Genomic DNA, 14,006 nt, shown 5'->3' on the forward strand with positions numbered 1-14,006 from the left:
TGAGATGATCACATGGTTTTTGTCCTTCTTTCTTTTAATGTGGTGTATCACATTTATTGATTTAGTTATGTGAAACCATCTTTGTATCCTAGGAATAAATCCCTCATTAGTCTTTCAACTGGAAAATCTTAGCTCACAGTTAAAGGTCAGAAGGACTGTCAGTAAATAGTCAGTGGCTCAGAAAGGATTTAAATTCAAAGTTTCAATATTAGGGAAAGATTTCTCACTGAAGAAGGCTCTACTTTCCTGAAGGATTATAGGAACTACCAGGAAAACCTTGAGCCATGCTGGGGAATGCTAAATTTTCTTCCCTTCCCTTTTCCTTTGTTTCCATTTCCCTTCCCTTTCCTCCCTACCCCCAGTACATCATCAGTCTCCCAGCATGTTCTTCTCTCCTTTGAAGCTCCTCTCCCTGAATTAGGTATTCACAGAGTTCATTTGAAAGAATTAATTAAATGTTACATAACAGTTAAAACCAACCAAAAAGAGATGAGTAAAATATTCACTTCACCTGAATTTTTCAATGAAAAACGCTGAGCACAGTTTTCATGGAGTTTAGTAAGCAGATTTGCAAAGGCTCCAGGTCAGGGAGAATATTCAGGCATCGCCATGTGCCCAGGACCCAGCAATGTACTCAGTCTATGCACAACTGGTACTCAGTCTATGCGCAACTGGTACTCAGTCTATGTGCAACAGGGTTGGGAGGTGAAAGTTGATTGAGGTGGGAAGAGCATCTTGTGTTGTTATAATAGAATATCACAGACTGGGTCATTTATAAAGAAAAAAATCTTATTTCTTATGGTTCTGGAGGCTTGGAAGTCCAGGGTCAAGGGGCTGCATCTGGTGAGGGCCTTCTTGCTACTCATCCCATGGCAGAAGGCAGAAGAGAGCTTGGGAGAGCCAGAGCGTGAGGGCTGAACTTGCTTTTATAACAATTCCACGCTCACAATAACTAACCTGCTCCCTCAACGATGACACTAATCCATTCATGAGGGCAGGGTTTCGTGACCTGATCACCACTTATTAAGGCCCCACCTCTTAACGCTTGCACACTGGGGATTCAGTTTCCAAAACCTGAACTTTGGAGAACACATTCAAACAACAGCAAGGAGAAAAATGAGAAAAAAAGGAGAAAAAAGAGAAAAGATGGACAGAGGAGGGAAAGAAAAGGGAGAGAGAAATAGGAAAGATAAAGAATGATAGAGGGAAAGCAAACAGAGACAAAGATTGAACAAATTAGAGAAGAGGGAAAGGGGTCTGGGGTTTGCTTCTCTGTAAACATGAGTTCAAGCCCTGTTCTAGCCTCACCAGCTTTCTGAATCTGATTGACTTCTCGACTATAGACTAGGGATCACACACAAACCCCAGAGAATTAAGGAATGCCAAGAGGGGCTTGTGGAGCACAGAGCCAGGCCTGGCCCTCCATAGGCACTCAGTGAATAGAAATGCAAGTGGTGTAGGGCCTGGCATTGCCCTGTCCACCAAGAGCCGCTACTCACTTGGGCTTAGAGGATGGAGTTCTCCTCCGTGTCTTGTCTCAGTCACAAATGCTTCTGCTGAAAACTGCTCCTGTTCTCCAACCACTCTTTCCTCTGGAACCATAGTGGTCCTTTGGGATCAGAGAGCACAGCTGCCACCAGCAAGGAGCTGCAATCGCCACCACCAAGAAGCTGTAGCAACAGAGATCAGCGCGATGGTACTGTGAGCACCCAAGAAAACCCAGCTGTGAGCCAGAAGCTTTCCTCCCTGAAGCTTTCAACACCACGGGAATTGATTCAGGGCCCTGTCATTTCATCTCATTCCTCGTGGACTCTCAGCATCTTTAGAATGACCTGAACATTGTGGAGGGAGTCCAGAATCCCTACCCCTGGGCTCGGAGGCAATGCCTTGGGTTTTGCATTATCTCTTTTCTAGTAATGGCAACAACAACAACAACAACGACAAAAACCCCAGCTCAACCCACTCTGACCCTAGCTCTCTCTTCCTGGTATCTTCACTTGCACAGCTTAAAAACTATAAATAACAAGGCCCTTTTCCAAATATCCTTTGGTAAACTATGCCTGACCCTGAAAACAAGGCCACCATCTTCCAGGTGGGAGTGGCCTGTGAGATTATAACCTCAGTCCTCTTTCCTAATAACCGGCTGCTGTGACCTACCTTGCCTGTGTGGCCCTGTCCTTTGATTGACACGCTGGTTGGGGTGGAAGGTGAAGAGTCTGCCATGTTACAACCTTAGAAGGAGAGTGTGCGGTCCCCAGACCAGTGCCTGGGGCAGAACATCTTTTCCTTGTGACTCAGCCAGACTGATGAGGGTTCCAGCAATAACTGGACAGCAGCTAGGCCCTGGATGGCCAAGGAGGAGACAGGCTCTTCACATAGACACCCTCAGGGTGGATGCTGAAATCTGTGAGTAGGCTGGAGTGGGGGAGATGCCCACATCAGAACACCTGGGAGAGGCTGTATTTAAAAGGGAACTTACCTGCTGCTTGTGTGGATGTGGCCTAATATTAAGATGTTTTATGACTCCAGATTAGCTAAGAAAGGGGAGCTAGAGAGAGGCAGTGATTAATCCTCCCACGGAAGAACATGGGACGGGGCAGGTCAGATCTTGATCACCTGCTGACTTCTCCATGGACCCCAACATATCCCTCCATGTAGATGGGGGGTCAGAGCAGCAGTGCAGGGTCTTCCCAACCACTGAGGAGCCCGGTTGCACCCTGCAAGTTCAACAGAGGCCTTTCTGGCACTGGTTTGTGTTGCTGGGAGGAGTGCAAAATGCACAGGACCCAGGGCCTACCCTTGGGGTGGAGCAGGTGAACAGCACAGACAGGCGACACCGTCACATCAGACAGACCAGAAACGTGTCCCAGGAGGTAGGACCCGTGTGCTGGGAGCCATGGGGGAGCCTCCATCCCTCTCTCAGGCTTTCCCCATGGGGGCCTTGGAAGCTGCAGCACTTGTCATATGCAGTGGCATAAGAAAGGGTCACATCAAGACCCAGTCCATGACATTCCTCAGGGGCCCCTGAATGGATTTCACAAGGAAAAGCTCTTTTAAAGCCAAGCCCTAAGCACGTGTGTTTCTCCCAAGGAAGGGGCATGCTTCAGCCCTGATCTTGTTTCCGTTGTTCTTGGCCCACAAAGCTTGGCCTCAGCTGGGGACTCAACTGTGTGAACTGTTGAAGTCCCATGGCCAACAGGGTACTTTCTAACTCCCTCTCGGCCCAGCCTCCTCCTGGGTCCTTTTGGCCCTGCCCCCTTGTGCACTCACATTTCCAGTTTTCTGTTTTTCGGTGCAGTGTGCGCCTTCCTGTATGCCACCTTGGGTCTGTGGTGGAATGAGGTAGAGGGTGACGGTGTGCACATCCGTCTGTCTTTTCTAGTCGGGGGTGTCCTAGTGTCTCCATTCATTGGACTCTCAGTGTCCCCAGATGAAGTCTTGTCTCAAAGTCCTCCAGGAGAAGATATGAGCAGGGTCAGATGCCGCAGACACACAGTTATGAAAAGAGCCCATCTGGCCAGCCCGGGATGGGTCAGTGGGGCTCCTAGAGCACTGGAACACTCTGTAAGTTTCAATGCAATTGCTTAAAAATGCAAAGCAGTTTTTGTGGGTTGGCTGGTTTGCACATTGGGAGCACGTGTCTGTGGTAAAAGTCTAAAGCCATGTGTTTCCTGGTGGTTAAGAATGCAGGCTCTGACGTTCTGTAGCCTGGATTGGAACTCTGGCTGCTTAGCTGTGTGGCCTTCAAGTTACTTAATGTCTCGGTGCCTCCATGTCCTCACCTGTAAAATGAGGATGATGATGACTATCTCATGGGGGAGGAGGGGACTGTGAGAGCCCCTATGTTGGTCTTGAATTCCCGGCTGCAAGCGATCCTCCTGCCTTGGCTTCCCAAAGTGTTGGGATTAAAGGCCTGAGCCACCTCGCCCAGCCAAGATAGATACTATTTTAATGCTATACATATAATCAAAATTAATGCAATAAATTCCTTGATGACAAAATAGCAACATTTTAAATAAAGGGGATCTGTATTTCTGAACTTGCCTTTTGCCACAGGCTGTAACATGGCTTGGTTGACCACTGACTGGCAGTTACCTCTCTTTGAGAATGTATGTGCTGGTCACAACACAGGTATGATTTCTCAATCATGTGGCCATATGGCCAGCCTGCAAGGCTGGAATTATTACAGATAAGTAAACTGAGGCTCCTGGAGATTAAGTCATTTGCCCAAGGTAAAACCACGGCCCTTGGCCTTTGCAAAGCTGCCTCCCAACTGTACACACGGCTGGAGAAGAGACGGCCCCAGGCTCAAGACTAGAGATATGATTGGTCTCTTCCAGCTAAAAATGCAGATCAGAGGCTACAGTGGAGATTTCAATCACGTAACTGCTATCTTGTGAGCCTGTAATAGCTGGCGAATGCAAGGGTTTTTCTCCTGTGGTTTTTGCTTAACCTCTTTTTAAATTTCATTGTTCCTTTAACTACGTGATTCTTTTGGCTCTCTAATCTGTCCTAATAAATGCTGTAATTACAAGTTTCCCTGACCATGCTGTGCAGCAGGCGAGCTCCCTCCCTGGCTCCTGGGAAACTGAACTGGAGAGGGATCCTGGCAGGGAGCCGCTGCATCCGCGAGGCCTCAGTCACCACCCGCCTCTCAGTCAAGTTCAGCTCTTTCAAGCCGGGACCTTGTCTGTCTTGTTCACAGTAGAATCTCCCAAATCTGCCTGGTGCCTGGCACATAGAAGGGGCTTAATAAATCTCTGTTGAATGAATAAATGAAAAAATAGAAGTCTAACTAGCATAGAACCCTTGAAAAAGTACACGCAACCTATGTAGCATCTTTTCTTGAACCTTATACCTCATGTGGCGGTTGGAGTTCACTGAGGATATTTGTAGAATGAAATAAAAAAGCATATAGGTGTTGTGTTGCATTGTTTAATGTGCTTATACACACACAATTATATATATGTGTGTATGTATACATATGTATATCGAATTATATGTATATATACACCTCTTCAGTCAAGAACACAGCAGAATACATATTATTTTACCCCAAAGAGGATAAAAATACTCATCTGTCATCAGATCCTTAGACATAAGGTGTATTTGCATTTGATGTGTTCACTAAGATTCACTGAGCCCTCAGACATCCTGCTCATGGGACCAATGAGCTTGTCCGGAGCTCGTGAGTTGGTTCATGATTCGAAGCCGTTGACCTTGTCTTCAGGCTGTTCCTTGTACAAGCTGTTTCTGTGTTTAGGCAGAGTGCGTTCTCCATGGCTGCTTCCCCAGTGTGACCTCCAGTCTGTGGTCCTTTGTACTCCTCTGAAAAATAAAGTGTTCTGGGGCTAAAGATCACCCATGGCAGACAGGGGCATTGGAGAGGATGACCAGGAAGGGCCCATCTGTGCGGGTTGGGGATCTGTTCTGCTGTCAGGTCCTGCCCTCCCTCCTGAGTCCCTGGTTCCAGAGCTCAAACTCTCCTGTTCCCCTAGACCAAGCTGTGTGCACCCTCGTGTCTTTGCCTGTGCCTTGTCCTGGCCAGAAATCTTTCCTTCCCTGTCCCTTCATCTTTCCTTGACTCCTGCCCTATAATGATCTAAAGAACCTCACCCTTTTGTATCTCATCCCAGCATAGGCATCATCTGGGAGCAAAGCAAGGCTCAGGCCCCTGCCTGATGAATCAGAATCTACTTCGTAACAAGCTCTCCAAGTGATTCATCTGCCCCTTCAATTTTGAAAAGCATTGGAGATAGCTCCTACTCATCTTTCGGTGTTCAGCTTAGGAGCCGCCTCCTCCAGAGAGCCTACCCTGATCTTCCTACCCACCACAGCCAGCTGCTGGGACAATTAAAGAGCCAGGCACAGCCCCAGCATGTACACCCACCACATTCATGAGCACTTATAGCTCATGAGTCTTTCTCATTTAATGGTGATGCACTCTGGTGGAATAAACTTAAAATTCCTCTTGGAATCTCCAAACGAGGTGCATCATATAGCCTCAATGTAGGCTGTAAACACATCATACCTGAGAACCCCCACCCTTCACTGGAGCCCCACCTGTACCCGCCCCTACAGTCCTTGTTGTGGGAGTAGTGCGGGAACCAAATGCAAGTTCAAGAGAGACAGGCAGCACACCACACCCTATGCTAGGGAAAAGCAGGCTTTCCCTGGTGTAATTCATATACTAAAGCCTTTCTGACTTTTTGTCAGGGGCTCTCCTGCAGAGATTTTACTAAGGCTTTCTTAAAGTAGTGATAAACATCCTATAAGAAAACACCCAAGGGTGTCTTTCATTCCTCCTCTCTGACCCTCACAACCATCCAAACACAGCCCGATCTGTCCTTGATTCATCTTGTGATGACCACCCCAACATCAGACCCCTGTGACACCCCTCGCTGAAATCCTGCCTCTCCCCCAATTCTTATTCCATTCTCTCCACAACCAAAAAGGTCAAGGTGGCATACACATTCCTCCATGCCCCCTTCCCTGCAACCCCACCTCTCCAGGGGTTAAGACCCTTCCCTGGGTGATCACACTGCACTGGAGGTCACATCTGTGCACAGGGCTCTGCACACTCCCCACAACCCCACTTTGCTTCCCCTGGACCCAGAAGCAGAGTTCTCCTGGTCTTATCCTACCTGTACCTTCTACCTGCAATATTCTGCCCCTGACCCTCCCAGGGTCCTCCTTCTTACCTTTAGATCTCAGGTTAAATGTTGCCTCCTGGGTGCTCTCCCATAGCCCCTGTTCTCCCATCACTGGATTGGAAATGTCTGCAGAGCACATATTCCCATCACTTGCTTGTCTTTTATTACCTGACCTTGCCCATCACTAAAATGTAAGTTCTAGGGGTCTGCAGGCCTCATTGGGTTGGCATTTTTCATCTCTGCATCCCAAGCCCCTAGAACAGTGCAGAAGACTTGATAGACGCTCCACGGATATTTATTAAATAAATGGATGTGAATGAATGCAATAAAACAAGCACTTTCAGTCAAATAAACCCAAGAGTGCTGGTCATTTCTCCAAATTTGTTTTCTGCCTGCTCTGTGCCCTGGAGGCCAACTCCTCTGGCCTGCACTTTGCAGGTCCTCTTTCAGGCAGCTGCCTGTGCACCTGCAGTCAGTGAGAGGATGGGAGCAAAAAGTGGGGGCAGTTTTCCCTGGTCCCTTGACAGGGCCTCATTGGGCTCAGATGACATCACTTCCTCTCTCCTCCCTGGAAACCTGGGGGTGGGAAACCTTGGCATCTGGGAGGCTTCCATCCCTGCCCACAGCTCAGGAAACTTCCTTTGTCAAAGTCTCTTCATCTGCACCATTTAGGATGAACTGTTCCTTGTGGGGGCAACGTTCCTTCTGCGTGAATACAATTTAGATATCTTTTCTGTATATACAGAATGTATGCACATAACTTTAAAAAAATTACTTAATTTTTAAGGGGGATGGTTTCTTCATTTTCTGCTTTCCTCTTTAGCTCTGCTTCCAAGTTCCCCTCATCACTGCGGTCCCTAGGGAAATCTCCCAACCACATGGTGTCCAGCAAATTTTCAGCCAGAGATTTTAATTAGCTCATGGTATCTTTCATGACCTGTTTTATTTGTGCATTCAAAGGTTTCCAGCCTTTCTTTCTCCTCCTTCCTTTCCTGTACTCTCTGCTTCCATCTCGCAATCTCTTGGTCAAGCACTTCTGGACTTTCTGCAAAATAGGTGTTTTCATTCAAACTGTCTGTTATTTCCTTCTGAAGTTTTTCTCCATCCTCCTTTCATCCTTTTAAGATGCGTCCTGCATCAATCACTTGGGAACGCTTAGGAGACTCACTTTTCCACGTTTTTTTTCCAGAAAGTCTCCTGTGTCCTGCAGAGAAGACCTGCTCAGATTTTTATTAAGGGTTGATAAGCAGAGGGATTGTAACATTCAAGGTCTGGCCTCCATCAGGGGTGACTTGAGAACTTCCTCAGCCTGTCTCTTTAGTCCAGTGTTCCACCTTCTCCATGGACCTGCTGGTGAGAACAACACTTCTACTAAGCTCTTTTCCTCTTTAAAAAGTGTCATCTCTTAATGACTAAGACCACTGCAGCAACACAAACCAGGACCTCCCAGGGATGCCCAGGGACTCCCGGGGCTCATCTCATGATCTCAGCCATCACCAGCACAGCAGCTCCCAGCAGCTCCAGAGCGGCTGGAGAGACATCTGGGGATGAGCAGCCCCTCTATGGCTCTGCCTCTGTTTGCCAGCGGCCTGTGGGCCACAACTGCCTACTCGGAACCCTGCGGAGTGTTCTGTATCTAATGCAAACAGGTGCCTGGCAACCAGGACAATCAGTTGGGCTAGGGGAGGGGAGCCAGCCAGGTTCTAAAAACAGTGTCCCTGACATTGCTGTGCTCACTGCACAGATAGAGGTGATATTATATTCCCCGCCCAGGTCATGGGGGAACTGGGAGTGGCTGACAGCACCCTGGAGCTCAGCCACACCAGGCCCAGCTGGCCCCACAGCAAACTCAGAGGGTCCAAGTGAGGCTACGCCCTGTCCCTTTCTGTCCACAAGGGCCTCTCAGGGCACAGAGGTGGGGCCTGTCCCTGGGTGAGGCTCAGTCTCCTGATTTCAAGTTTCCTTCTGCACAGGGAAGCTGGGTCCTGCCCACCAAGGTCCCAGGGACCCTCCTCTGAGGCCCCTCTCTCCTTTGTGTTTGGTCAATGTCAGCAGATGGGGAGGGGATTGAAGAGTCTCCCCAAAGGTATAACCTGAGAGACCTGGATTTTCAGTGTAACAACCCAGGGGAAGTAAGTAGATGGAGTCTAAAATTTCATAAATTTTCTGCGAAGCCGGTTTGTCCCTGCTCAGTAAGTGTCTGAGTGAGGGTGACTCTGTTTTAGGTATGACAGGTTGACCCAAGCTCCTTCCCTCATGCCTCCCAAGATGGCCCTGGGAACAGTCTCCAATCCACTGAGCCGTCTTCAGAAGTGCATGTTTACTACAAGGGGATGGGGCCTTCTTTTGGCTCATATTTGCCACCTTTTGTTTATTAAGCCACTTCTCTCTCCTGGAATCTCTCTGGCAGATCGAGACTCAGAGCCTCTTGTTCATCCTCTGGGACTTTGCCATGAGCAACTTGCTCACGGTCCCTTTACCCAGAATGAAATTAGAGAACTGTCTGCCAAGGCCAGCCCTGGGATCTTGAGGGGTTGCCTAGCTCAGGCAGTAGGGGCCCCATGGATGTAGAGGACCAAGCCTCTGACTAGCCAGGTGGTGAGGGCCGGGGTGGAGGTCAAGGTCAGCCAATGCCTATAGTTGTGATAGTTTCCTTCTTTCCTTCCTTCCTTCCTTCTCTCTCTCTTTCTTTCTTCCTCTCTTTTTTTTGAGACAGAGTCTCGTTCTGTTGCCCAGGCAGGAGTGGAGTGGCATTATCATAGCTCATTGCAGCCTCAAATGCCTGGGCTCAAGCAATCCCCCTATTTCAGCCTCCCCAGTAGCTGAGACCACAGGAATGCACCACCATGCCCAGCTATTTTTTTTTTTTTTTTTTTTTTTGTAGAGATAAGATCTCGCCGTGTTGCCAAGGCTGGTCTGAAACTCCTGGCCTCAAGCAATCCTGCCTTGGCCTCCCAACGTGTTGGGATTACAGGCATGAGGCACTGCACATGGCCTCTTTTTTTAAAAACAAAACAAAACAAAACTGGGCTTTATTTTTTAGAGCAGTGATAGGTTTAAAGAAAAATTGTGCAGAGATATTACGTAGACCCTTGACTCCTCCCACAGTGTCCCCTACTATTATTAGCATTTTGCATTGTTGCAGTAGGTTTGTAAAATGGATGAAAATACTGGTACATTATTATCTGTGAAAGTCCATAGTTTACGTGAGGGTTCACTCCATGTGTTGTTCAGTTCTAGTAGTTTTGAAAAATGCATAATGTCATGTATGCACCATTACAGTAAAGTACAGAAGAGGTTCCACTGCCCTAAAATTCCTCCTGGCTCCACTTGCTCACCCCTCCCTTCTTGCCCCTTTGACCTGATACTTTTTCTGTAGTCCACATTGTCTGATATAAATACAGCTATTCCAGCATTAACATGGTGTATCTATCTCTACCTCTTTACTTTTATTCTAATTGTGTCTTTATAGTTAAAGTGGGTTTCTTGTAGACAACATACAGTTAGGTCTGCTTTTTTTTATCCACCCAGACAGCACCTGTCTTGTAATTCACATATTTAGAACATTGACATATAAACTAATTATTGATATATTTGATATAATATCAACCATATTTATTACTGCTTCTATTTGTTTCCCTTGTTCTCTGTTTCTTTTTCCTCTTACACTTTTTTCTCCTTTTCTGATTTTCCTTGAGAATTTTATATGATTCCATTTTATTTCCTCTTTCATTATATATCAGTTATACATCTTTACAATTTTTTTTAGTAGTTGCCTGTGATTTTGCAATATACATTTAAAACTGATCCAAGTCCACTTTCAAATAACACAATACCACTTCGTGTATAGCGAGAATATGTTATCACAGAGTATTCACAATTCTCTTCCTCATCTCTTACAACATTTTTATCATTCATTTCACTAATCTATAAACTATAATCACCCAATACATGTTTACTACTATTATCTTGAAGAAAATGATAAACTGTTAGATTAGCATAAAATAAGAAAAAGAAAATATTCATTTTAGCCTTCATTTCTTTCTTCTCGAATGCTCTTCATTCCTTTTAGTAGACCTGAGTTTTTCACCTAGGTCATTTTCCCTTCTTTTCCAAGGAAGTCCTACTGGCAGCAAACCCCCTCAGTTTTTCTTTCTCTGCAAAAGTATTTGCCATTAACTTTTGAAGGATAATTTCACTGGATACAGAATTCTATCTATAGCTAGCGGTGTTTTCTTTCTTTCAGCCCTTTAAAGATTTCACTCCACACTCTCTTTTTACTTGCATAGTTTTCGAGGAGAAGTCTGATGTAATCTTACCCTTGATCCTCCATATGTAAGGTAGGTTTTTTTTTCCACCTCTGAATTCTTTCATTATTTTCTCTGCATCTTTGATTTTCTGCAATTTGAACATATATTATATACCTAGGTATACATTTTAAAATATCCATCCTGCTTGGTGTTCTCTTTAGTTTCCTGAATCTGTGGTTTGGTGTCTCATTAATTTTGGAAAATTCTCAGTCATTATTACTTCAAATATTTTTTCTGTTCCTTTCTCCCTTTCTTCTTTTTTGGTATTCCCATTCCATGTATGTTACACCTTTTGTAATTGTCCTGCATTTTTAAACATGGTGCTCCATTTTTTTTTTTTAGTCTTTCTTCCCTTTGTCTCTCAGTTTGAGAAGTTTCTATTTATATATCTTCAAGCTCACTGACATATAGCTTGTATTGTGTTCCAGTTACTATAAAAGAGCACTGCTGATGTGCTGGGCTGAAATGGGAGAGGCAAATCATTCTATATAGAGTTCAGTGATTAGGTTTCAGGTTTTTAGTGAGCCTGTATCCCTGGGCTGTGAACTTCACCTGGGAGTCTCAGTTATTATCCCATCTTATATTAGGTAAGACAGGAAAGCTAGCTGAGATGGGACTGGGATGTTTCCTTTTCTCTGGGTGTTAGGATGAAGGAAGCTGAAGTACAGCATTTCCCTCCACAAAGATGAGGTGGTGCTTCTCCACCTGTCCACTAAGATAATGGAGGTGGTGGAGGCTGGTAGACCACAAGTAGGGTAGTGGCACAGATGTGATGTCCCCTGCCCAAGATGGAATCGGAGAGCCAGCCTGCGATCCCATCTCCGTCACTTCCCAGCTTTGTGATCCTGAGCAAATTAGTTACCCTCACTGCAGTTTCATTTCCTCATCTTAAAAGAAGGTAGTAACAGTCATCCCATAGCACACTTGTGAGAGTTACATCAAATGATGCCAGGGAAATGCCTGCAACACTGCTTGGCAGATAACAGAGTCTCAACAAATGGTAGAGGTCATTCTGAAGAGAATGCCATTTGACCTAACTGGGGTGACGAAGGCAGTTAAGAGTAGGCGAGAGGAGTGGTAGGGCTTGGGGAAAGCAGGTCAGGGAGCTGGTGGGATTTGAAGAGTTGAGGAGAGCCTTCCGGGTGCATTTAGTTGCTGACGGAGTCTGGCCCAAGCCCAGGCCACAGGCACAGTCCCAGGAGACATGCTCATGAGCTGTCATCTCAGTCCAGCCGCTGACTCACCCCACAGGCGGGCACCCAGGGAGCAGGTGCTGCAGCTGTTGTGTCATTAGACCTCTGAGGCTGTAAGAGCTGACCATCTTCTGGCTGATGGAGTAACTTGCCCACAGGTGGGGATGGGAGGGGTGAAGGCCCAGCCTCTCTCTCTTGTGTCCTGGGATGAGAGGGACAGTATCCTCACCTTGGTCTAGACTTTGTTGTTCAAAAGGTAAGCTGGGGAGCAGCAGGCTCAACATCACCTGGGCACGTGTTACAGATGCAAACCTCTGGTCCAGTCCCAAAACTGAGTCTTAATCTGCGTTTGGCAAGTTCTCCAGGTGATTCCTTTGTATGTAAAAGTCTAAGAAGCATTGGCTAGCATCTTTCTGGTTCACATGCACGTTAAAGCTTGAGAAGTGTTGGCCTAGGGATCTTCATGGATTCCAAACAGAAGTCAGAATACCAATAACCAGCATGAATTTCTGATTGTAATATCAGCAGCTGAAGGGTCAAGGTGTTTGGAACCCAGGAATCACAATCAGACTTTTTCAGGCCACAAATGGATTGATAAAACAATGGAGGTCTCTCTGATAAGGTAACATTTCAGCTGAGCATGGAAGTAAGTGAGGACATGATCATAGGAGTATCTGGGGATTGAGCAGCAAGTGCAAAGGCCCTGGGGCTGGAACACACTCAGTGTGTGTGAGAAATGGCAAGGAGTTCAGTGTGCCTGATGCAGATTAAGCAAAGAGGCCAGGAATAGGAGGTGATATGGAAAGATTGTGTTGACTCTGCAGTTCCTGGTAAGGCCTTAGGATATTGTCATGAGTGAAATGGGAAACTGTTGGAGGGTTTAGAATGAAGGGGTCACATTATCTGACTTTTATTTTAACAGGAATCTGTCCAGCTGAGTCTAATTTCTGAGAATAGACCGAAGAGGGCACAGCAGGGCAGTCTAGTCAGAGGTGCCTGCAGGAATCCCAGACGAATAGTAGGGAAGGTAGTGAAGGAGGTGAAGAGATGAGCTTTGAGCCTGGTCCTGTTTATAGCAGAGCTGGCAGGACTTGCTGGGGATAGTGCATGCTGTGGGAGAAAGAGAAGCTCCTGGCTTGGCTCTGTGCACCTCTGTGAGTCAGCTTTCCTGGAAGGTGCTTTGCGTTTTCCTTTCAGTGTCTACAGCAGGCATGGGCAGAAAAGTCTTTGATTTTTGGGGGGCTTTTTTGTTTGTTTTTTTGGTGATGGAGTTTCACTCTTGTCACCCAGGCTGGAGCTCAGTGGCCCGATCTTGGCTCACTGCAACCTCTGCCTCCTGGGTTCAAGTGATTCTCATGCCTCAGGCTCCCAAGTAGCTGGGATTAAAGGCGCCCAACACCACTCCCAGCTAATTTTTGTATTTTTTAGTAGAGACGGGGTTTTGCCATGTTGGCCAGGCTGGTCTTGAACTCCTGACCTCAGGTGGTCCACTCACTTTGGACTCCCAAAGTGCTGGGATTACAGGCATGAACAACCATGCCCAGCCCAGGCAGAAGAGCCTTAAACATGGCCAGTGGCACATGCACTTTCATTTCTGTTTCTGCCCACCCTCCTTAAAACGTCAGTAAAAGCATGAAAACAGGAAACCTACAGGGTGAGGAACCCAGGACTGGGGATTAAATAAGATGAATGACAATGTGAGTTATGTCTGAAGGGGAAAGCAGACACAGCCATGGGTGGGAGGTGACTTAGCGGAGGGAAGGAAGCTGGCTACTGAGTGTCTGCAGTCAGAGGTGCAAGCAGAAGACCTTGAGGATCCACCCGAGAGGCTCAGGAATCAGACTCCAGGC

General features: G+C 46.6%; 1 long non-coding RNA gene across 10 annotated transcripts in view; it reads right to left on the bottom strand.

The window, feature by feature from the left end:
* LOC131381159 (uncharacterized) overlaps positions 1 to 8,208 on the bottom strand; it is a 45,883-nt gene extending 37,675 nt beyond the window's left edge. For 9 of the 10 annotated variants that reach the window (XR_009209669.1, XR_009209666.1, XR_009209662.1 and 6 more), the window contains exons 1-4: positions 6,702 to 8,208; positions 4,533 to 5,328; positions 3,271 to 3,782; positions 1,500 to 1,670 (exon numbers count right to left, since the gene is read on the bottom strand). This is a non-coding gene — a long non-coding RNA (uncharacterized LOC131381159). Of the gene's footprint in view, positions 1 to 1,499; positions 1,671 to 2,366; positions 2,416 to 3,270; positions 3,783 to 4,532; positions 5,329 to 6,701 lie in introns of those variants that run through there. The other variant, XR_009209670.1, reaches the window with a different exon arrangement.
* Positions 8,209 to 14,006: the final 5,798 nt, after the last annotated feature.

This window comes from Hylobates moloch, unplaced genomic scaffold (assembly GCF_009828535.3).
Source record: "Hylobates moloch isolate HMO894 unplaced genomic scaffold, HMol_V3 SCAFFOLD_14, whole genome shotgun sequence".
NCBI classification, from domain to species: Eukaryota; Metazoa; Chordata; class Mammalia; order Primates; family Hylobatidae; genus Hylobates; species Hylobates moloch.